The 22,366-nt window shown below is 40.6% G+C and overlaps 1 protein-coding gene and 1 long non-coding RNA gene across 4 annotated transcripts in view; one reads left to right on the forward strand and one right to left on the reverse strand.

Annotated features, from left to right (window-relative positions):
• Positions 1-2,965: 2,965 nt before the first annotated feature.
• On the reverse strand, positions 2,966-6,166 carry LOC133098661 (uncharacterized). The gene is made up of 2 exons (XR_009702234.1): positions 6,035-6,166; positions 2,966-3,367 (listed from the first exon to the last, which is right to left on the reverse strand). It is a non-coding gene; the product is annotated as an uncharacterized LOC133098661 (long non-coding RNA).
• The window catches only part of HIPK3 (homeodomain interacting protein kinase 3), a 96,961-nt gene continuing 79,072 nt past the window's right edge, over positions 4,478-22,366 (forward strand). For 2 of the 3 annotated variants that reach the window (XM_061201565.1, XM_061201567.1), the window contains exon 1: positions 5,320-5,869. The gene's annotated coding sequence lies outside the window, so the exon portion shown is untranslated. Of the gene's footprint in view, positions 4,518-5,319; positions 5,870-22,366 lie in introns of those variants that run through there. The other variant, XM_061201566.1, reaches the window with a different exon arrangement.

The raw sequence follows: 22,366 nt of genomic DNA on the forward strand, positions 1-22,366 counted from the left end.
AGTGGGTGTGTTAGTGTCTTCACCATCCTGGAGGAAGAAATTAAAGATTTAACAGAAAAACTGTAACAAAGAGAGTGATTGCTAGACTCCATCTTAAGAAGATGATGAAACTGGAAAAGCCGAAAATGTATTATCTTCATAAATTTTCTTAAGCGCTCTAAGAGGTGAAACACATGAAACATTTACCTTATGACTACCTACAAATAGCAGATCATTAATATGTACATACTATTGTGTAGGGTTATATGCACAAAACAATGGTTACTATACCTTGGAAATTCACAAATCAAGGTTGAATTTTGCTATATGAGATTTTTGTGCTGACTGTAGTACCAAACTCCCAAATTAAGGTGAGATTTGTGGGGCTTCCCTGGTGGCGCAGTGGTTAAGAATCTGCCTGCCAATGCAGGAGACACGGGTTCGAGCCCTGGTCTGGGAAGATTCCCACATGCCGCGGAGCAACTAAGCCCGTGAGCCACAACTACTGAGCCTGCGCATCTGGAGCCTGTGCTCCGCAACGGGAGAGGCCGCGACAGTGAGAGGCCCGCGCACCGCGATGAAGAGTGGCCCCCACTCGCCGCAACTGGAGAAAGCCCTCGCACAGAAACGAACACCCAACACAGCCAAAAAAAAAAAAAAAAAAGATGAGATTTGTGCATTTCCATTTTAAGATGAGGTTATTTTTATCTGTATTTAGTGGGAACCATTTTTTTTTTTTAAGAATGGAAACAGATCTACGGGCTACAAAGAGTTACTTGAGTGGGTCTTTCTGTCATGCAAATGTAGGCAGCAGTGAGACAATCCAGAAGGAACGTTTTTTCTGATCCCACCTGCCCATCCCTGAGGCCCAGGTACACAAAGCTGATATCTAGGGAGAAAGTTGATTATTTGCATAAAGTGGCCAGGAGCTCCGAGGAGGGTGGAGACAGAGGCTCCCTGCTGAACCTCTCCCCTCAGAGATTTGTAGTTGGGAGCTCTTTCTGGTTGACTAAGTCCTCCTCTCCCCACTCCCCACCAAGGCAGGAAAGGATACCTAGGGTCTGGAGGAAGACAGCAACTACAGCAACAAATCCCCAATTTCTTTGAGGAACGGGAATGTGGGTTGATGACTCAGGCTCTGTGACAAAATTCCAAGGTTCTTTTGGAGAAGTATCAGCCTCATCCCCTAAGGCTGGGGAGGGCCATTTCTGCATATTGGAACCTCCAGGTGCTAAATGAGGAACAAGGGCAGTGATGAACACAAGGTAAGTCGGAGGAGTGCTGTCCTCCTTTGGAGTAATTTTGGGGTGTGGGGGTTAGGGAAAGACCTGAGAGAGAGAGAGAGAGAGAGAGAGAGAGAGAGAGAGAGAGAGAGAGAGAGAGAGAGAGAGAGGGAGGGGGAGGGAGAGAGAGAGAGAGAGAGGGAGGGAGAGAGGTCTTGGATTTCACATTTGGGTGATCTCAAACAACTGTGACTGTTTGCACTCTGAGTTTATGGAGTGTTTCATACTGTTTACAGAGAAAATTCATTTGTTCATTTTACAAATATTATATTGTTACTTTGGAAGCTTACTGTCTGGGTCAGGGTGAGGAGTAGGTAGAAGAGAAAGAAAACCTATAAAATAGTATCTTAGATCGTGCTAAAACTTAAGGATAAAGATAAGGATAAAAAATGGGGAGTTTATGTGTATAGATAGGTGGTTATTGCTGAGGAAGGCTGCATGGAGAAGGGAAATTTGACTAAGGACCTGAAAAGGAGGTGCGTGGATACTTAGGGAATGTTTCAGGCACCTGAGGTACCGGAATGATCCAGGTACCTGAGAAGGGAGAGTGACTGGCGTCTTTGAGAAATTGTGGGTGGAGTGAGGAGACAGAAAGTGGGAGGTGAGCTCCTTGTGGGCCTTATAGACCATTTTAGGTCCATTGTACTTTTTTTTAGCTTTTACTCTGAATGAGATTGAAAGGAAAATTTGAAAAATACAGAAAAGTGGAAAGAAGTAAAATAGATGGTTTTGACACCAAAGCCTATAGCTTCTTTGATCATGCTGTGTCTCTCCTTAAATCCTTCAATAGCTTCCTTTGCCAGTAGAATGAAGTCCTAGATCCCAATCTGGACCTTGCTTCTCCCTCTACCCTCATCTGCGTCTGATTTACCCTCTCACTCTGACTAAAAACTATCAGTTTCTCAAATTGTACTCCTTATCACATTTTTTTTTCTACGTGACTTTTGCATAAATCTTACCTTCTGCCCTCAAGTGTTCTCTCTTTCTTTGGGCTAATTCCTATATCCTTTAGATCTCAACTTTAATTCAACCTGTGTACTTGCACATAGGCCTGTGCTTAGAAAGTCCGCATGATTGGTTTCACTCTCCTCTGTCACCAGCTTGAAATCCTTAATAATTTTGAACAAGGGGACCCACTTTTTCACTTTGTACTGGGCCCTGTACCTGTATGTATGTAACTGGTCCTGTTGATCATCTGCTATGCACCACTGCCTCAGTGCTGAGGATACAATGGAGTACAAAAAAGATGTGCTCTCTACTTTTCTTATTGGTGGAAGAGGTAGACATTAATCAAACAACCAGAAAATAAACATAAAATGGCAACTGAGAAAAATGCTACAGAGGAAAGACATATGGAAATTTGGCTTAGTCAGAGAAGTCAGGAGATTCTTCCCTGAGGAAGTGAGCGTTTAGTGAGTCCTGGAGGATGAGAAATGAACCAGTCTTTCCATGGCTCCCCACCCCCCTGTCGCCCTCCACGCCCCCCATTTGATTAGATTCTCCTGTTCTGTCCCCTCTTTCCACCCTGTACTTCTCTTTTATAATGCCTGTTATTATTACTAATTATTTGTATGATAGCCAACTTTCTAGACAGAATATAAGCTCACAGCGTGTCTCACTTTTCACCACTGTATTCTCAGATCATAGCACAGTGCCTAGTACATAGTGTTTAAGCAATATTTTTGAATGAAAAGACTATGAAATATTTTGGCTATCATCTTTTTATTCATAAACTTTTTTTCATGTACAATTTAGTAATCTGCATTTTATTTTATTTTATTATTTTTTTAAACTATCACAACATTGTTGTTTTTTAAAAATTTTTATTTATTTTGGCTGCGTTGGGTCTTCGTTGCTGGACGTGGGCTTTCTCTAGTTGCGGTGTCGTTGTGGAGAACGGGCTCTAGGTGCGCGGGCTTCAGTAGTTGTGGCACGCGGGCTCAGTAGTTGTGGCTTGCGGGCTCTAGAGCACAGGCTCCGTAGTTGTGGTGCACAGGCTTAGTTGCTCCGCTGCATGTGGGATCTTCTTGGACCAGGGCTCGAACCTGTGTCCGCTGCATTGGCAGGCGGATTCTTAACCACTGCGCCACCAGGGAAGCAGTAATCTGCATTAAAAAAAAAAAACACTGAGAAAATTTTCCATTTTTTAAAACAAATTTCATAAACTGGCTAAATCAGGGGCTTTGAAGAATTATCTGGAGGTTGGTGTTCTGCATGGATTGGAGAGGGAGAGATTGGAGGTAAAGAGATTAAGTTAGGAGACAATAGGTATAAAATGGAGGAAGACCTGAACTAACAGTGTTCATTTACTTATTCAGCTATATTTACTAAGGACTTATTATAAATCAGCTAGTGTATTTGGCATTCACAATACAATCGTAAAAAAAAAAGATGACAGGATCCCTTCCTGGAACTTACTGTGTCCTGGAACTTACTGTGTATCAATGACAGGGCTAGAAAGGGGAAAAAAAAAAATCCTTCCCCTTTTCAGCTTCCTTCATAGATGTAGCAATGCTGTAATAAGGAGAATGGAAGCCTTCCATTAGGGGTGACCCAGAGAAATGTTTTGCAAAAATTCTGAAAGTTTGAAGTTCTAGTGGAATATTTTCCTTGTTTCACTGATAGATTTTTCTATTATTGTAACTTTCTCCTTTGAGTCATGTTTTTATCCTTTTTTGGTTCTTTTAACTATTACTTTTTTAAAAAAATCAAAAGTAACTAAATACTAAGTAAAAAGGAATGGCTAATATGCTGCTATCTGAGAGACAGTCAGTGTTTTGTTTTCTATTTTGGAAACCTTTGCAACTGGTTATCCTAACTTGAAGAAAACTGTTGTTCGAAAATGTTATTTCCTACTGCCTCAGGGCATACTCTCCTTTTCCTCTTTTAAAGGTATTCTTCAGAATACTCTTCTCCCAGTTTGAAAAGCAGCAGGGAGTCAAGGTGTGGAATTAAATATGCAGCAATTTGCCACTCCCTTTAGGCCCTGCCTCAGTTACTGCAATAGAAAATGTCTGGGGATAAATCCTTGTGTGGTAGGTTCAATCCTCCTAGTGAAGATTATGAAGGGAACAAAGAGAGGGCACTTCCACTCCTCAGAGAAAGGTGTTCCCAAAAGGTTAAACACTAATTCAGGACAAAAAGAAACGAATATTTAAAAAGATTAACTCTGAATGATACTTAGAAGGTCAGTTGTTTGATAGGGAAGAGAAGGAGCGAGGGAGTGCAGACCTGGGCTTGGCTGTATAACCTTGGGTAGGTAACCTAAACTTCTTTGAACCCCTGCCCTACTTAAAGAGTTTGGACCAAGGATCTCTAACGTTCTTTCATCTCTAAAATTCTATGGTTCTGTGATTCCGTTGTTTGAGATGGGCCATTCTGTTGATTTCCTAGTCTCCATGAGGGAGGTAACTAGTCTCTGGGAGTGGAACTGACTACCTTGATGGAGAATTATCAACGCAGAGGTGGGTGAACTTCATATTTACGGGGGTTTGGACCACAGAGATGCTCTTGGAAAATTTCCACGCGGGCCTTTTCCTCGTTCTTTAACCTGATTTTACAATTCCCTTGACCCTTTGGGATGGGGGAGCGGGAAGGACCTATTTTAGACTGGGATTGTTCACTTTAAGCATTTCCCCTTATTATTAGACCTTAAAAAAAGAAAGATAGAAAAAAAAAAAAAGCCAAGAAACAGATCCCAAAGGAGTGGCAGGGGAAACTATGATTACGGGATCTCGAAAGGCCTGTAAAATCCGCTTCCGCATTTTCAGTCTTTCTTTGGTGTTAGGATCTTTTTACAATATATATTTTTGGCGGAGTGGGCCGAAGAGTGAGGTTCGGCACAGTAAAGGGGGCGCTGGCGTGAGGGAGCTCCGGGTCAGACTCCCGCCGGCCGCCAGGCGGGCTCGAAGCTATCAACACAAGGGCGCGGCCGCGGGCGGGCGGGCCCCGGGGAGGGGCTTCACAGAGGCGCCGCGGGCCGAGCCGAGCGGGGCCGCCCGGGCTCGGCGCGCAGAGCGGCCGGGCGAGCGGTGGCGCTGCGGAGGCGGCGACCGAGGCCGGCGGGCGCGGAGGAGGGGCCGGAGAGTGGGGCGGCCGGCGGTAGCCGCCTCCGTGACGACTGCCGGCAGCGCGGCGACCTGAGGAGACCGAGCCGCGGGCCCCGCCGCCGCCGCCGCCGCTCCCTGTTGGCTTCCTTCTTCTCTCTCGGCGGGGGCGTCAGGAATGGGCCCCAACCGCCGCGGGCCCCGCACCGCGCGCCGCCCGTAGGCCCCAGCAGTGGGAGGCCGGCCGCCCGACCTCTCACCACCCCTTCGCCCTAGCCAAGCCGTCCCCACCCCAAATCCCCGGGAAGGAAGATGAGGGACACGGGCCCGGCGCTCAGCAGCCAGAGCAGCAGCAGCAGCGGTCGGGGGAGGGTGTTTCGCCGTTTCCTCTCAGCCGCCAGGACAAGATGGCAGCGGCCGCGGAGAGGGGCTGAGCCCGGGCTGGGTGGTGCCGCCTGCTGAAGCGCCTGGCTCCCTGTCCCCGACACGGCCCCGCACCCACCCCGGACATGCTCAGGGCTGCGGCCGCCCGCAGAGGGGAGAGCGCAGGCCTCTAGGAAGGTAAGGGAATAGGGCGAGGGGCGAGGGGCGAGGGGCGAGGGGCGAGGGGCGTCCCCACCCCGGGGCGGGGGGACCGGCTCCACCGGCCGCGCCTGCGTTCGGAGGGGGCCAGGGGGGCCCTCCCCCGGACCCTCGCGGGCCCGACGTCCCTGGAGCGGCCCGCACCCGTTGCGCGTCCTGCACCCCCATCCGCATCCCCTGTGCGCTCATGCCCCGCGTTTCCGTCCCGGTCCCCGCGGGGTGGCGGGGCCAGGCGTCTCCCTTGAGGCCGGGGCGCCCCGGGCCCGAGGCCGCCGGACGCGGGGGCCGCGCGTGGTTCCTGCGCGCGGTGGCGCAGCCTCGGGGAAGCCGCGCTTGGGCTGGGCCAGGCCGGGCGGCCCCCGCCGCCCCCTGCCAGGGTTGCGCAACGGCTCTTCCCAGCAACCGAAGTTTTGTTTAGTCCCACATGGGGCCTCTTCCCTCACCGCAGCCTGGGCCGTCACTACGGAGACCTCTTGTCTTTCATTAAAGGGGAACAAACACAAACACACGCACGCACGCAACTTGAGCGCCGCGGCCGATGGCTGCGTCCCTGGCTTTGTGGCCCAGTCCCCAGCGTCGCCGAGCGGCGGGTTTGGAGGGTGTCACCTCTGGGGACGTGAGTGCGTGTGATTGTTGGGGAGGAGAAATGTGATCCGCCGCTCCGCGTCCCCCGCCGCGGCCTGAGGAAGGCGTGGCGGCCGCGCGGCGGGTCTGCTGCCGGCGTCTCTCGTTAGGGTGGCGGCCGCCCGCTTCCCTTCGCGGCGCTGGGAGAACTCGCGGAAAGACTTCGGATGAGCGAGAATGTATGTTTTCCTGTCGGGAGGGAGACGGCTGTTTTAAAATGGTATGTGGCTCTTGGCCGAAGCCTGTTGTTTCCCAATCTTATCTCTGCTTGAGGAATTGCGCTTGAAGGGTGTGTGCGTAAATTACCTTGGACCTGTTACAGAGCAGTCATAACACGTTCAGTCCTTGAACCGTGTTTTCACAACCTCTTGCTGCCCTGTTAGAATTTATTTTTCCACCTGCCGTTCGCTGCTTCTCATTAAAAGGAGCTTCTTTTAGCAACAGTGAAGTTTTTCAGATTATCGTCCAGTTTACAGGGAAAGCTCATGGTTGGTTCTGTTGTCAGCTTTGATGTCTCTTTGGTCTAGGGCCAGAAAAGTTAGCTGGTAAAGCAGCCTGTGCCTGTGTTTATGCATACCTTCTAGTAGTTTGGAGATGGGGGTGAATTTTTTTTTTTTTTTTCTATTTTAGGTATTTGCTTGTTAGGTGTAGCTTCTGAAGTGGAAGGATTTATATTTAAACCATTTCAGTTTATTTCCAAGATTTAATTGCTGGGCGCTTTAAAATTTTAAGAGGTTCTCTTGATCAAATTTTTGATGCAAACTTTTAAACAGGATCGTTTTTTGTTTGTCACCCAACCAAAGACATTTTAATCCTGCATTCTCATTTGATTTTTCAGAAGCTAGGCATGCCTCACCATATGTTTGATAAGTCTAGATTCTGCTTATGCTTGCAAGTGCGGTGCTAATTTTATACAGTGAGCCATGATAAGATTTTGATAAGTCATGATTAAACTTAGTATTTAAGTAAACAAAATAAGACTGACCTTTTTTTGAAACATAGTTTTTATAGTTTTGTTGGTTACCTTATGTCTTTATATGCCACTTAAGAGTAATTGAAATGTAACCAACCAAATAAAGTTCCTTACTTTTAAATCAACAAAGCATTTCTTGGTATATTTATGGGTGCATTCCTAAAGTACAGGGAACTCTTATTTATGAAACATAATGCTCAACCTGATTGAAGTTTATTTTTCTTCTATTTTTGAAACTTGTTTTTAATTTGTGTTAAGGTAAAGGTGTGCTGATATATTTGATACTTTGGACATTTCATTGTGCAGTTTTTTCTGCATTTATGGGAAAACTGAATAATTTGTTCCTTAATTTTTTATACTCTAGGGACTGTATTTAAAAATTTTTTTGTGGAGAGCCTTAGATTAAAACTATGTTTTAGAAAGATAAAATGAGCTTGAAATCTAGAACAGAACCAGCCATTAAATATTTCAGATTTATATTTGGACATTGCTGACCAGCTAAACATGCATATTAGGCAAGCAGATCATAACATGGTGAGCCAGCCTTAGTCTATTGTCATAATATCTTTTCCATTGAATTTGTCATTATATTGCTTATAAACTAGTCATTGGCTTCTGGGCATGGAGTTTTAGAGTCACATAAAAGTGGATGGTTTTTATGAGATAATTCTTCTTGTAAACATGCTTGAAAAGAAGTTTCAGATCATACTATTTTAATTTTTTGGATCTTCTGTCATGGGGTATCATAAAACGGTGCAAATTACAGAGGTAGATTGCTGTAGCTAGTATGGCAGGGCACATAAGTATTTGTTGAATGCAGGTTATTGAAAGCCCCGCCCCCCCTTTTTTTCTTGCAACTTAAAATAGCAACAGCTGTCAAGTGAACTTTTTGATTGAGCTTCGTTTTAAATACTTGATACATCAGCATTGAGAGCATCTATATGTAAGGGTGGAAGAGGAAAATGTAAATTTCAGAGTGCTAAAATGCTGTTTCCCAAGCCTGTTTCACATCCATTGAGTGGAATACTTGTTTGCACGTTATTTTCCATTTGAATATTAGAATGACTTATTCTGGTAACTTTTTTTTTTTTAACATCTTTATTGGAGTATAATTGCTTTACAGTAGTGTGTTAGTTTCTGCTTTATAACAAAGTGAATCAGTTATACATATACATATGTTCCTATATCTCTTCCCTCTTGCGTGTCCCTCCCTCCCACCCTCCCTATCCCACCCCTCTAGGTGGTCACAAAGCACTGAGCTGATCTCCCTGAGCTATGCAACTGCTTCCCACTAGCTATCTATTTTACATTTGGTAGTGTAAATATGTCCATGCCACTCTCTCACCCTTTGGTAACTTTTTTTTTTTTTTAATGTGAGTTGTTTTTTTAAATTTTTATTTATTTATTTATTTTTTATTTTTGGCTGTGTTGGGTCTTCGTTTCTGGGCGAGGGCTTTCTCCAGTTGCGGCAAGTGGGGGCCACTCTTCATTGCGGTGCGCGGGCCTCTCACTATTGTGGCCTCTCTTTGTTGCGGAGCACAGGCTCCAGACGCGCACGCTCAGTAGTTGTGGCTCACGGGCCTAGTTGCTCCGCGGCATGTGGGATCTTCCCAGACCAGGGCTCAAACCCGTGTCCCCTGAATCGGCAGGCAGATTCTCAACCACTGCGCCACCAAGGAAGCCCCCTTTGGTAACTTTTGAAGTTAACTTTCTTTATGTGCTTTTCTGATTGTAGCAGTTCACCACTGAGGGTGATGATATGGTAGACTAGAATTGCATTATTGGTGGTTAGTTAATTCAAAGGTTTTAAAAATAGTTTCCATTGCAACTTCACATACGTTTGAATTTGGAGATGAAAATGTCATGGCAATATTTAGATTTAAAGGTATTCCAAGGAACTGTGAAATTTTCCACATTTAAAAATATTCCTTCAGAATTATTCTTGCCTCTTAACTATTAAAGGACATAAAGTAACTTGCTACATGATTATATTGTTGCTGCCAAAAGAAATCTTCATGTATAATTTCTGGGTTTACAGCTGTCCTAATTTCCTAATATCTGAAGTTGAAAGTCCCAGTGTGGTATGTTTAAATTGGGAGTTACTTTTGATGACAAATTCCTAGAACTTTGTTAAAATCGAGGAAGCTGTCAGTGTATTTTATTACTTTTGAAAGGGTGTTCCCTCCCGCCCCCCACCCCCACTTGCTGAAAGCTGTGTCATGGGGAACCCTTTCTGTATGATACATATGTAAGTCTAAATAAATTATTTGAAATGTCCTTACTGGTTCTGGATTCAACTGCTTAAAAAAATACATTTTGCCTAGTACCTTTAAGCATTTAACATAAGTTGAATATAGGGAATATAGATTTGGAGTAGAAGTTTTGAATCAGTGGAGGATTTTAGGATAGCCAAAGCACTTATGTGACCGACTTGAGGAAATACAGTCCACTTCTTTTGGTTGGGTTGGTATAATTAAGAGTGATTTGGGGGCTTCCCTGGTGGCGCATTGGTTAAGAATCCGCCTGCCAATGCAGGGGACACGGGTTCGAGCCCTGGTCCGGGAAGATCCCATATGTCGTGGAGCAACTAAGCCCATGAGCCACAACTACTGAGCCTGCGCTCTAGAGCCCATGAGCCACAACTACTGAGCCCACGCACGGCATCTACTGAAGCCCGCGTGCTCTAGCGCCCGTGCTCCGCAACAAGAGAAGCCACCACAATGAGAAGCCCGCGCACCGAAACGAAGACCTAACACAGCCAATAAATAAATCAATAAATAAAATTGTTTAAAAAAAAGAAAGAGTGGTTTGGGGAAGAACAGTTTAATGTTAGTGTGCTGCTTCTGTAGCTTTGTCACAGCTGTTGTTTTGGGCTTTATCTTAATCACTGTCAGGACCAAGCTAGAACAGATATTTAGAGGATGTATGTAATACACTTTACCTAAATGTTTGTCGAATTAGGCCTTGACTGATTTAGCAGATCATGCTGTTCTCCTCAGTTGATACTTGGGCCATGTGTCACTACACAAAGGCAACATATTGCCTAGATTCTGAAGCATACCACTGTATGCTAGGGTGTTAGAGCCTCTGTTCTTACTACTTGTGTGGAAATTAAAAGAACTGGATGAGTATTGGAAATACTATATTTTTAGGGTGGCATTTGTAGTTTGGGGACAGCTAAGTCATTAAACTGATTTACTTTGTGTTTTATATTTAGTAGTTAATGCCAAGTCAATACTGTAGAAAGCTATCTTATTCTAACAGAGAAGTCTTTGAAATGAAACAAACCAAGGATAATATTTTTTACCTGAAATGTATTTTATTTTGACCCAAATAATTTCTCTAATTTTCTGAGAATTTTTCACTCCTAAGGGAAACTGAATGGGAGGGAAGGTAGGGGGACAGATGAGGTAGAAAAAGCTGGGCTGTAGTGGGGGTGACTTAATTGGATTTGGGAGACTTAGAAATCTGTTTTGATTTAAATGTTCAAGTTGCTAGAAACCAGGGTTCTCTTAGTTATAAGGTCAGTGAAATATTGTGGTAGCTATTAGCAGGGGCTAATCTTCATTGTGGTGCATGGGCTTCTCATTGCATTGGCTTCTCTTGTGTGGAGAATGGGCTCTGGGCGTGAGGGCTTCGGTAGTTGTGGCACGTGGGCTCAGTAGTTGTGGTTCGTGGGCTGTAGAGTGCAGGCTCCGTAGTTGTGGCACACGGGCTTAGTTGCTCTGCAGCATGTGTGATCTTCCCAGACCAGGGCTCGAACCCGTGTCCCCTGCATTGGCAGGCAGATTCTTAACCACTGTGCCACCAAGGAAGCGCCGTCTCTTCTTTTGAAGATTAGATTTCCAGATACTTTTTCATGTTGCATTTTCTTTGCTGCTTTGTCTTTTTTTTTTGTCTCCTTAACCAAAAAGGTTACACCTAAAAGAAGTGGAGATTTAGAGAAGCATAAAGAGAAGTATAATACTTTGCTCCTTTGAGCTCTACTTTTTCCTTTAGGTAGGGATCTAAATTGTGAAAGACTGATTATTTAATATAACCCTTGGTCACATTGAAAATAAAGGATTGCCAGAGGTGGTCAGATAAATTCTCTATTTTATATAATTATTAATGCTGGAACACCTTTTCTAATTGCAAAAAAAATTGTTTAGGCTTGATTGATATTGAAATAATCAAATCAACAAAATATGAGTCACTGTCTCCCCCCCTTTAAAATTTTGTAGTCATTTATTATAAACTATATTTGATTACATATGGCTTACCAAGAAAAGTGTCTTTAGAATTTGATAGAAAATATAAAACTTGGCTGCATTTGACTAGCCAGTTATTCCCTTTTAGAAATTAAAAAAAGTATTTGATTTACTAAAAACATTAATATTAGTTTTAAATTCAACTTCTTCCTACTTTGTTGTATATTATTCATAAATTAAACAAAATCTGTTGCAGTTTTTAAAAAACAGAATAGTAAACTTTGCAGAAAATAACTTGCTTAGAAAATGTTTTCTCCCCTATAAAGCAGTTATTTTAAAGGCGTAAAAATTTCATTTGTGTCTATTTTGACTGTGTGTTATCTGTTTAATAATACAATAAGAGTCTTGTAGGTTTGGTAGACTATACTACGTTAGATAAATAATGCTACAGTCTTAAATAGTTAATAAGTCAGATGGACTGATAACATATTGAAAATTGAACCTGACTTTCTACAGACATTTTTTTAGAGTATAATTTAATACTTCTGAGGACTTTAAATCTGTAATTTATTACAACTTCTATTGAGATTAAATAGGGTACAGTGACTTAAAATCACAATTGAAATTACAGGTTATACGCTAGATAGCCTTTTGCTATGATGCTACGCTTTACTACGTTCTCAAAACAAAACAAAAACACGTTTTGAGCCAACTTGTAATCAGTTTCATCGGAGACAGTACAACTATCTCTATAGTATATTAGTTGTAGTTTTGTATTTTAAGTTAGATAAGAATAATATTGGGTTTAAAAGTGTTAGCTTTTTAATCTGGTTAGTATGCTTTAAATATTTTTTTGTAGCTAGATCACAGACTCTGACCGCAAATAAATGAATTTTATTATGGCAGGTAAAACAGTGATAAAATAAGTGTTTGAAAACTTTTATCTAGTTTGAGTGCCCATTAAGTGCAAGGTGTACTGTGCTGTGAAGAGAGTAAGACATAATGATCCCTGCTTTGAGGAAGTAAATTTTATTTTTACCAGTTATTTTTACCAGTTTAGTAATATAATTGCCTTATAGAGACGTGCTGTATGTTAATTTAAATGAAGGAGTTGGTCATTTCTCAAATATGGTTAATCTAGTTCTCTTGTTCTCTCAGGGTTTTTCCTTCTGGACATGCACAATTCTTGCATTGCCTGAGAAAGTTATTAAGGTTTGCCTTTTCTAACTATATTATTACCTTCTCAGTTTGGAGTACAGAGATCTCCAAACCTCTCTCTTATGCCACCTGTGGAAAGAAAATAGGTGAAAACAGCATATAGATAGAATTCCATTTTACGGTACTTTAAAAAATATTGAAATTGCTAGCTGTAACTTATTTTGAAACCACTATTCAGAAGGGATATTATTTGTGTAGTTAATTTGTGTAAATCCAAAGTCTGTTTAACTTGGAGTCCTTAAAAACAGTCGTGCAAAGGGCAAGTATTGTACTGTGTTGCTCCTATTATAGTTGTATATGATATATTCTTTTTCTTAAATAAATAAATTTATTTATTTATTTATGGCTGCGTTGGGTCTTCGTTGCTGCGCGCGGGCTTTCTCTAGTTGCAGCGAGTGGGGGCTACTCTTCGTTGCGGTGCGCAGGCTTCTCATTGCGGTGGCTTCTCTTGTTGCGGAGAACCGGCTCTAGGTGCGTGGACTTCAGTAGTTGTGGCACTCAGGCTCAGTAGTTGTGGCTCTCGGGGTCTAGAGCTCAGGCTCAGTAGTTGTGGCTCGTGGGCTTAGTTGCTCTGTGGCATGTGGGATCTTCCTGGAGCAGGGCTTGAACCCATGTCCCCTGCATTGGCAGGCGGATTCTTAACCACTGCGCCACCAGGGAAGTGCTGTATGATATATTCTTTACGAGCTTTGACAATTTGGTAACATTTTGATATTTTATATATGTGTATTTAAAATTGAATTCTTGGTTTTTTTGTTTGTTTGTTTTGTTTTGTTTTTGGCTGCACACCCCGCGGCTTGCGGGATCTTAGTTCCCCAACCAGGGATTGAACTCAGGTCCCAGCAGTGAAAGCGCCATGCCAGGGAATTCCCGAAAATTGAATTCTGCATGGAATCCTACTTATGGTGTTAGGGACTATAGCATAATTGGTTTGCCAATAGCTTTTTTTTTTTTTAAATTGGAGTATAGTTGCTGCCAGTAGCTTTTGCGTAGAAAATAGTTGGAATGCTTGCTTTGTGAGTTGCCCTAAGCCTAGTGTGGCGTTGCTGAAAGTATTTCTAGTGGCTACTTTGTAACTTGTAAAATCTCTTTAAAGTATCTCATATCTGAAGGTATATCTAGCTTGAAATTGTTTCCTATTAATCTGACTGGAAGAAAATGAAATACCTCAATTTATAACCTGTTAAAAGGTAACCTAATACCTTACGTTTTGGGGAAGGGTTAAACTAAAAAATATAAAATAGTATCTGAACTGTTCCTTGAGGTCAGAGACCATGTCTTAAAGGTTTTCTTTATATCTCCTAAAGTGCCTAGTTGACATTGGGGAATCAAATATAATTATTATAAAAGTAATCAAATACAGGCATTCTATACTCATATCCTTTAATCAAAGGATAGCGTCTTTATTGAGTAGCTTGACAGGTACCTCACCAAGCAGTTGTGAATGTGTCATAGACACATTTGACTTCCCAAAACTCCCCTCTTCCCCTCACTTCCTTAATTCTAACAGATGAGTCTATTTCTCATGTAGAGGTTAACAGGAATGAATTACTCCAAATTTCCAACCCTCTACCTCTGAGCATAACTTCTACCGGTACACACTTTGTGTTTTCACTACACTCTCAAGAAATATCTCCTTCCCTCCAAGATTACTCCCTATTTATTCTCTCTTATGGGTTTCATCCTGAATTGTGTTTTTCAGCATCTTGAACCTGTCCGATAACTTCAATTTCCCCCTTTTTCTTGGCCCTTTTTCTTCAGCCTTTTAAAATGGTCAGGTATCTGGCATCCTTAAGCAGCCATCTTTTAATTGTGCCTCCCCAGGTCTGTGGACCTATCTTCCCTACTCTATTTCTTCCACACTTCGTAATGTGTACTCTAGCCTCTACTTGAATTTCTACTCACTTCTTAGCTCTTGGCAGTGTAGCACTCTGTCCGTGCCACTCTAGTGAAGTCTGATTTCAGGTAATGATAATGGCTTAGTGATAATTTTTACTCTTTGAATTTGCAAGGTTTCTATGAATAAATAATATTTTAAGTGATAACATTGTTATAAAATAACCATTTTGGCATATTCATCATGTATAATTAATATGTAATCATTACTTTTATAGCTGAGATTTTATCTAGCCTCTTATGCAGTTGCCTGAAAAATGGCATGAGGTCAGTTTTGGCCAATAAGAAATTTTTAGTTATTATCTGAGAATAAATTTCTCATCAGTAAACTATAACTACTTTTTGGCCATTTTCAAATGATTTAGCATGTTTTTCTATATTTTATGCCATGGGATCAATAGCTAGCCTTAATTTTGAACTTAAAATGTATTAGATATTACTTAGGCAACTTAAATCTGAACTAAACTTTCTTTTTTAAAAAATTTATTGAAGTGTAGTTGATTTACAATGTGTTAATTTCTACTGTACAGCAAAGTGATTCCACTATACATATATACATATATATATAGTGTTTTTCATATTCCTTTCCATTATGGTTTATTATAGGATACTGAATATAGTTCCCTGTGCTATATAATAGGACCTTGTTGTTGTTTTTTTTATTTTTATTTTTAAAAATATTTTTGTGGCCTGCCCATTGATTTTTTTAACAGCATATTTTAATCAACAGAAGGTATTAATTGCGATGTTTTTATTTTTAATTAATTAATTAATTTATGGCTGTGGTAGGTCTTCGTTTCTGTGCGAGGGTTTTCTCTAGTTGCGGCAAGTGGGGGCCCCTCTTCATCGCGGTGCGCGGGCCTCTCATTATCGCGGCCTCCCTTGTTGCGGAGCAGAGGCTCCAGACGCGCAGGCTCCGTAATTGTGGCTCACGGGCCCAGTTGCTACGCGGCATATGGGATCTTCCCAGACCAGGGCTCGAACCCGTGTGCCCTGCATTGGCAGGCAGATTCTCAACCACTGTGCCACCAGGGAATCCCCCTTGTTGTTTATTGATTCTATATACAATAGTTTGCATCTGCTAATACCAACTCCCAATCCATCCCCCCTTCCCCCTTGGCAACCACAAGTCTGTTATATCTGTGAGTCTGTTTCTGTGAATTAAACTTTCTTTTTTTTTTTTTTGAATTAAACTTTCTTAATCATCTTTTTATATGTTTATGGCATTAAAAACCCTCTTTAGCCAGATAAATCTGAATAAGTTTTTATCATTATAATTCTGATACATATAATTGTATAGTATCCTATATGACAGTGTGGCTTTTTACACCAATATAAAAATTTTTTTTCAGTGTGTTTCTGTGGAGCTTGTTGTAGAAGAAATATTTATGTGACCCTTGCTAAATGCATATAAATCTGCAGTTTTAGTTCACAGCTTATTATATGCAACCCAACAATGTCACTTTAAGAAGTTAATGATTAGAGGTAGTCAGAGCCAAACAGAAGCAGTTCTGATAATTTCTAAGAATTCAGTGTCCTTTCTTAGAGAGTACTTTGTTTCTTTAAAAATTTATTTATTTATTTATTTTTGGCTGCATCGGGTCTTTGTTGCTACGCGAGGGCTTTCTCTAGTTGCATGGGGGCGGGGCTACTCTTCTTTGTGGTGCGCGGGCTTCTCATTGCGGTGGCTTCTTTTGTTGCGGAGAGCAGGCTCAGTAGTTGTGGCGCATTTGCTCCGCGGCATTTGGGATCCTCCCGGACCAGGGCTCGAACCCGTGTCCCCTACTTTGGTAGGGGGATTCTTAACCACTGTGCCACCAGGGAAGTCCCATCTTTGGGAGTACTTTTGAGAAGCTGATTGTTTTCTTTACTCTTTAGGGCTTTATGAATTACAGTGTTCTAGTTTTTTCTGGCTTTCTTAAGGATACCTTTTGTGAATCTCTGCCCTGTCCTCTTCCTCAAATTTTTGTCATGAGAATAAGAATGAGATCTTTATTTTTCTTAACATAGTCTCATTTTTGTTCCTTCTGTTGTTTCTCACTTGATACCATAGAGAGTTTCCTGAAGCACAGGATTTCCTGATGCCATTGTGAAAGATCATCCTCAGTTCATAAGGTATATATGACATTTAAATTTTGAAACTCAAAGGTTTCTGCATTTAGAAAGGTTTTTGAAGGTACTTCACTAAATTCCTAAAAAAGGGCATTTATATAAAGCGGCATATCTGGCAACCAAATATGAATAGAGAAAACATAATTGTAGGGAAGAAAAAAACAGCTTTGGATTTAGCAGTGTAGGTCACATCATGACCATGTAGGGTCTTAATATAATTTGGAAAGAACAAGTAGTTGAATTTTTTGTTCCAGTTTATTTTTTCAAGCCCTAAAATGTTTTTCATAAAGATTTTTTAAAACTAAAAGTACTAAAATCAGGCTTATACAGCTGTAAATTTTTGTCTTTTCAGCTCTTAGAAATGCAAAACTGTTGTTAGTGTGTGCCTGGTAGGGGGGCAGCTACTGTTACCACTTCACACTGGTTTTTAGACTTCTAATTCTTGTAGCATACATTACTCTGGAGTGATAGTACTCTTTGAGTAGTACTGAATGTAGAATGCTGTACAAAAGGCGAGTGTAAAAGTTGTTTATTTAGCATAGCCCATAATTTAGAAAAGTTTTATAGAACTTGACCTTTAATTCTGTAAATGTTCATTTAGAACTTTGAACTATTATCTCTTAAAAATTCTTATTTGTCAGCATAATCTTTTCCTTTATATTGCTTTATCAACAGTAGACATTTGATCAAATTATTAATCTACGATTCAGCTTCCTCTGAATTGTTTCAGAGGTGTTTTAGGTTAGGAGATATTCTTCTGGTAAGGATCATTTGACCTTTGCCTTCTTAATCTTTAATAATTCAGGCTCTAAAGGATTTTTATAAGAAATAAAAGCTTTGTGGTGGTTCTTTTGGGAAGATTTCCTACAAAGTAGAAAATAATTCATTTGGCTTTCTAGTAAGGGAGTTGTTCATAACCTAAAGATGTAAAGCTGTTTAATTTTTCTAGCAATCCATTGGTAGGTATTGGTATTGATAGATATTGTGTGACGAATTTAAATAAAGTTTACTTTTGTACATGTTTTATAAACCAGATGTGAATTATTAATCTTAAAGTTTACTTCAATAAAGAGTGCTTCAGATGAACTTTTCATTTTTATTCAACTTTTCTGTCGATGTTTCCATTTCTGAGTTTTGATTTTTATAGAGCTTTAAAAAAAATCTAGAGAATTATATGCATTAGTAAGCGTAGTTCTTAAGCACTGTTTTTAATTAACTCTTTTCTAGCCTTTCTAAAGTAAAAACTTGTATTAGCAGGGTGAATTCCAGCAGCTTTGAAATGTCCAACAGATCACTTTCTGTTCCAAAAGTTGGAATGTTTTGCTAAGTCAGATGAAGCTTGTTATTTAACATGCTGATTTGTGTTATAGTCAACACATTCCCTAGATGCTTTGCTCACAATACTGCTGGAAAATACCCAAGACTTTAGTGTTTTCAAATAAATGTTTTGTGAGTACCTGAGACAGCAGGTTTATTTTATGAAGCTTTACAATTTGTGGTGGTTCATTTATATGAAAAGGTTTCTTACATGAGATGTTTTAGTGTCAGTAATTTCCTGGATATAATACTGGTAAAATGACCTGTTTAATGATATAGGTGTTAAAATGTCCAATGAAGAGTTAAACTTACTATTCACACTAAAAACTTATTTTCTAGTGTACCTTGTCTTTTATTTCTAAGAAGACATGCTGTTTTGTCTTTTATAAATATGCACTTTAAACAAAGTAAGTGAAAAATGGAAGTGTAACTAGATACTGCTTTTTATTGCCTGAATATTGCTAGTCATATAGTTCCATTTTCTAATTCCTATTGTAGAGCCTTGTATAGACTAGTACTAAGGTTCTCTGTCTTTCAAGAATGAAAAGACCTTTTTAGTTGAATTTATTGGACCTAAAATACTAATTTTAGTCTCTGTTGATTGAAGAAATTGCATAATGACCCAAAGCTCCAGAAACCAATGTGAATTAAGTAATACTTTTTTTTTTTTTTTTTTAATTTTTGGCTGCATTGGGTCTTCGTTGCTGCGCGCGGGCTTTCTCTAGTTGCGGCGAGCGGGGACTACTCTTCGTTGCTGTGTGCGGACTTCTCATTGCAGTGGCTTCTCTTGTTGCGGAGCGCAGGCTTTAGGTGCGTGAGCTTCAGTAGTTGTGCCTCGCGGGCTCTAGAGCTCAGGCTCAGTAGTTGTGGCCCACGGGCTTAGTTGCTCCGTGGTGTGTGGGATCTTCCCGGACAAGGGCTCGAACCCGTGTCCCCCGCACTGGCAGGCGGATTCTTAACCACTGCGCCACCAGGGAAGTCCCAAAGTAATACTTTTAAATGAAAAGATTTCCTCTCACTGTTTATGAATACTTATTTTTTTTATATTAGTGCTGGCGCATGATCCCACGGACTTGCTCTGTGCCTGAGAATTCTGGATTTTAGGTGATCTGGGCCATGCCTAAGATATTCAGCAGTTCATTCCCAAATGAGTAACCCTTGAAGAGCAGCCTTGTGCAAGAAGAACATTATTTTATGCCTGTCACTCATATACTCTTTTTTTTTCTGTTTAATTTGTCACTTGACAATAATTCAGACCTACAGAAAATTTACAAGAATAGTACAAAGAATTCCTCTATATTTTTCACCTAGGTTCTTCAAATGTTAACATTTTACCCCATTTGCATTTACCTTTTCTCTCTATATCTGTATTTTTTTCCTTCAACTTTTTGTAAGTTGCAGACTTGACGTCCATATACACCTGATTTTTTTCCTAAAAGCAAGATTGTTTTGTTTTATGTCTATGTTTTCTGTAATCTGAAAAGTTTCTCAGTCTTTGTGTTGTTTCCTGATACTGACATTTTGAAGAATACTGCCAGTTATTCTGTGGCATGGCTCTCAATTTGGATGTTTGTTTTCTTGTGCTTGGAAGTATCACAGTGACATGTATTCCTCTCAGTACATCATACCAGGAGGCACATGATGTCGATACATATCCCATTACAAGTGATTTTAACATTGATCACTTGGTTAAGGTGGCATCTGCTGGTTTCTTCCTTTTGATTCGTATGTATCTTGTGGGAATGTACTTTGAAATGTATGACCATGAAGGGTCTTGCAAGCTAACAAATTAGCCATGGCTGCTGGCAGAAGATAGACTCTGAGGTCAGAGCTAAAGGACTTTCGTACTCAGCGATAGTGGTAGTCAGTGTGTCAGTATTTCCTGTTTCCCCGATTCAGTTCCTACAGGGTGCTGCAAACAGGGCCCGGTGACTCCTGCACAAGAGGAGTTGTGCTCCAGGAGGGGAACCCTAGGTTTAGGAAACTTTTATAAGGGGCAGTGAGCCTGCCTGACATGCACCCAAGAAGGAGTCATTATCTTTTGTTATCCTGGACATGAAACAACCTGCCCTTTGCTCAGGAGGAAGACGCTATCTCTACCTTCAAGGCTGTTCAGTATGCAAATATCCTTGAAAGGAGACTGCAGAACAAAGGCATTCAGTGTCCCTGCTTGCAAGACATGGAGAAACATGAGAGATCCATGGTGAATTGTCTCCCAACAATAATATCCTGTTATTCTTGAAACTTTCACCCACTAGTTTTTTTTTTTTTTTCCCCCCTTAAATTTTACTGGAGTATAGTTGATTTACAATGTTGTGTTAGTTTCAGGTGTACAGCAAAGTGATTCAGTTATACATATATTCATTCATTTTCTCACCTGCTAGTTTTTGCATCCATTGATAATTCTTGTTTGAATCAATTATTATGATTGTTGCCAAGTAGTTAATTTTTAATTCTATCATTCCTTTATGTTTATTAATTGCTTTTCCCTCTTTCCTGACTTATTCTTCACGTCCCTTACTCATGCCCTCTAGGATAACTTCCCAAGTAAACTACCTGAATGCAGGCCTTTTTATAAGGGTCTACATTTAAGGGAACTTGGGCTAAGTCACAAGGTACCTCAAACTCAGCATGTCTAAAATTGAGTTAATTTTTCCTCTCATTTCTCCTCAAAAAAAAATTTTTTTTGTTAACATTTGGCTATCAGTTTTTCAAGCCAGAAACATGGTTGTATCAATTCCTTCCTTCCTTCACTCGTCACCAAGTTCTGTGGTTCTATCTCCTAGCTACCTATAGCTAACTATTGGTAATCAGTACTGTCTCATTCTATTACTACTGCTTTTGCTCGGTCTCTGATCAACTATTATCTGGATTATTACCCTAGTCTTTCAACTGTTGTTTCTATTTTTTTTTTTTTTTTTGGCCATGCTGAGCGGCATTTGGGATCTTAGTTCCCCGACCAGGGATTGAACCCTTGCCCCCTGCAGTGGAAGTGCAGAGTCTTGACCCCTGGACCCCCAGGGAAGTCCTCCATTATTGTTTCTTTCCAGTTTATCCGTCACAAATTTGCCTGAGTAATCTTTCTAAAATACAAATATGATTATATGATTTTTCTATTTAAAACCCTTCAGAGGCACCTCATAGCTCCTTACTATGGAAGACAAAGTTCTTCATGATCTTTCTTTTTAAGGTTGTCTTTCTTCTTCTCAGGGATCATGTTTTTTCTCCAGCTGCCCTCTCCACTGGCGGCAAGTTATGTTCTAGAGCAGAGCTTGGCAAATTTTCTTAAATGGCTAGATGGGAAATATTTTAGGCTTTGCAAGTGGCATATGATCCCTGTTGCATGCTTTTTTTTAAACCTTTAAAAATATAAAAACCATTCTTAGCTCGTGGGCCATACAAAAATAGTCTGGGTTGGATTTGACTAACCATAATTTGTGGTCTCCTATTCTAGCCAAATATAGCTAATATGTCATATTTTTCATTAGTCTCTGCTCTTATATGTGCTGTTGGTTTGTGCTATTGGACTATCCCTCCTAAATAGCAGGTTTCTTCCCATCATCCTTCAAAATTTAGCAAAGATTAACTTCTTATTGAATACTTCAGTGCTCCTTCAGGTCATATGTTAATCATCCCCTTTTCTTTGCTGCCTGTGTGCTTCACACATCCTTATGTTACTGCCCTCATTAGTGATGTAGTTATGTGTATACATGTGTTTGCCTCTTGCTAGAAGGAGCTCATTGATGAAAAACATACTTCATTGCTAAATCTTCCTGCTCCTAAATGTCTTTACTTGATTTGAATTGAAAGAAAAATTTAAAAATTGAAAGAAAAATGGGATGAAATAGTATATGGCTGATTGAATACGCTAATAAAATATATCTAAAATGGTTATATTTTTCTAACTTTTAAAGATACAATTAATTAAAGAGGTTATTCTGTTCTCTGGTAGATCTTTTCCGCTTCTGTATTTAAAAATTAATGTAAATTTAGGCTATGAAAGTACAGAGAGTAATAGAACCAATTCCTATGCAGCTGCCACCCTGGGTGCAAAATAGTTCCTGCAGTTGAAGTCCCTCCTTTTCCCTTTCTTCCTGGCATGTTTATCATTTCTATGCATGATTTTATACTTTTACCACATACTTA

Source organism: Eubalaena glacialis, chromosome 10, assembly GCF_028564815.1.
Source record: "Eubalaena glacialis isolate mEubGla1 chromosome 10, mEubGla1.1.hap2.+ XY, whole genome shotgun sequence".
NCBI classification, from domain to species: Eukaryota; Metazoa; Chordata; class Mammalia; order Artiodactyla; family Balaenidae; genus Eubalaena; species Eubalaena glacialis.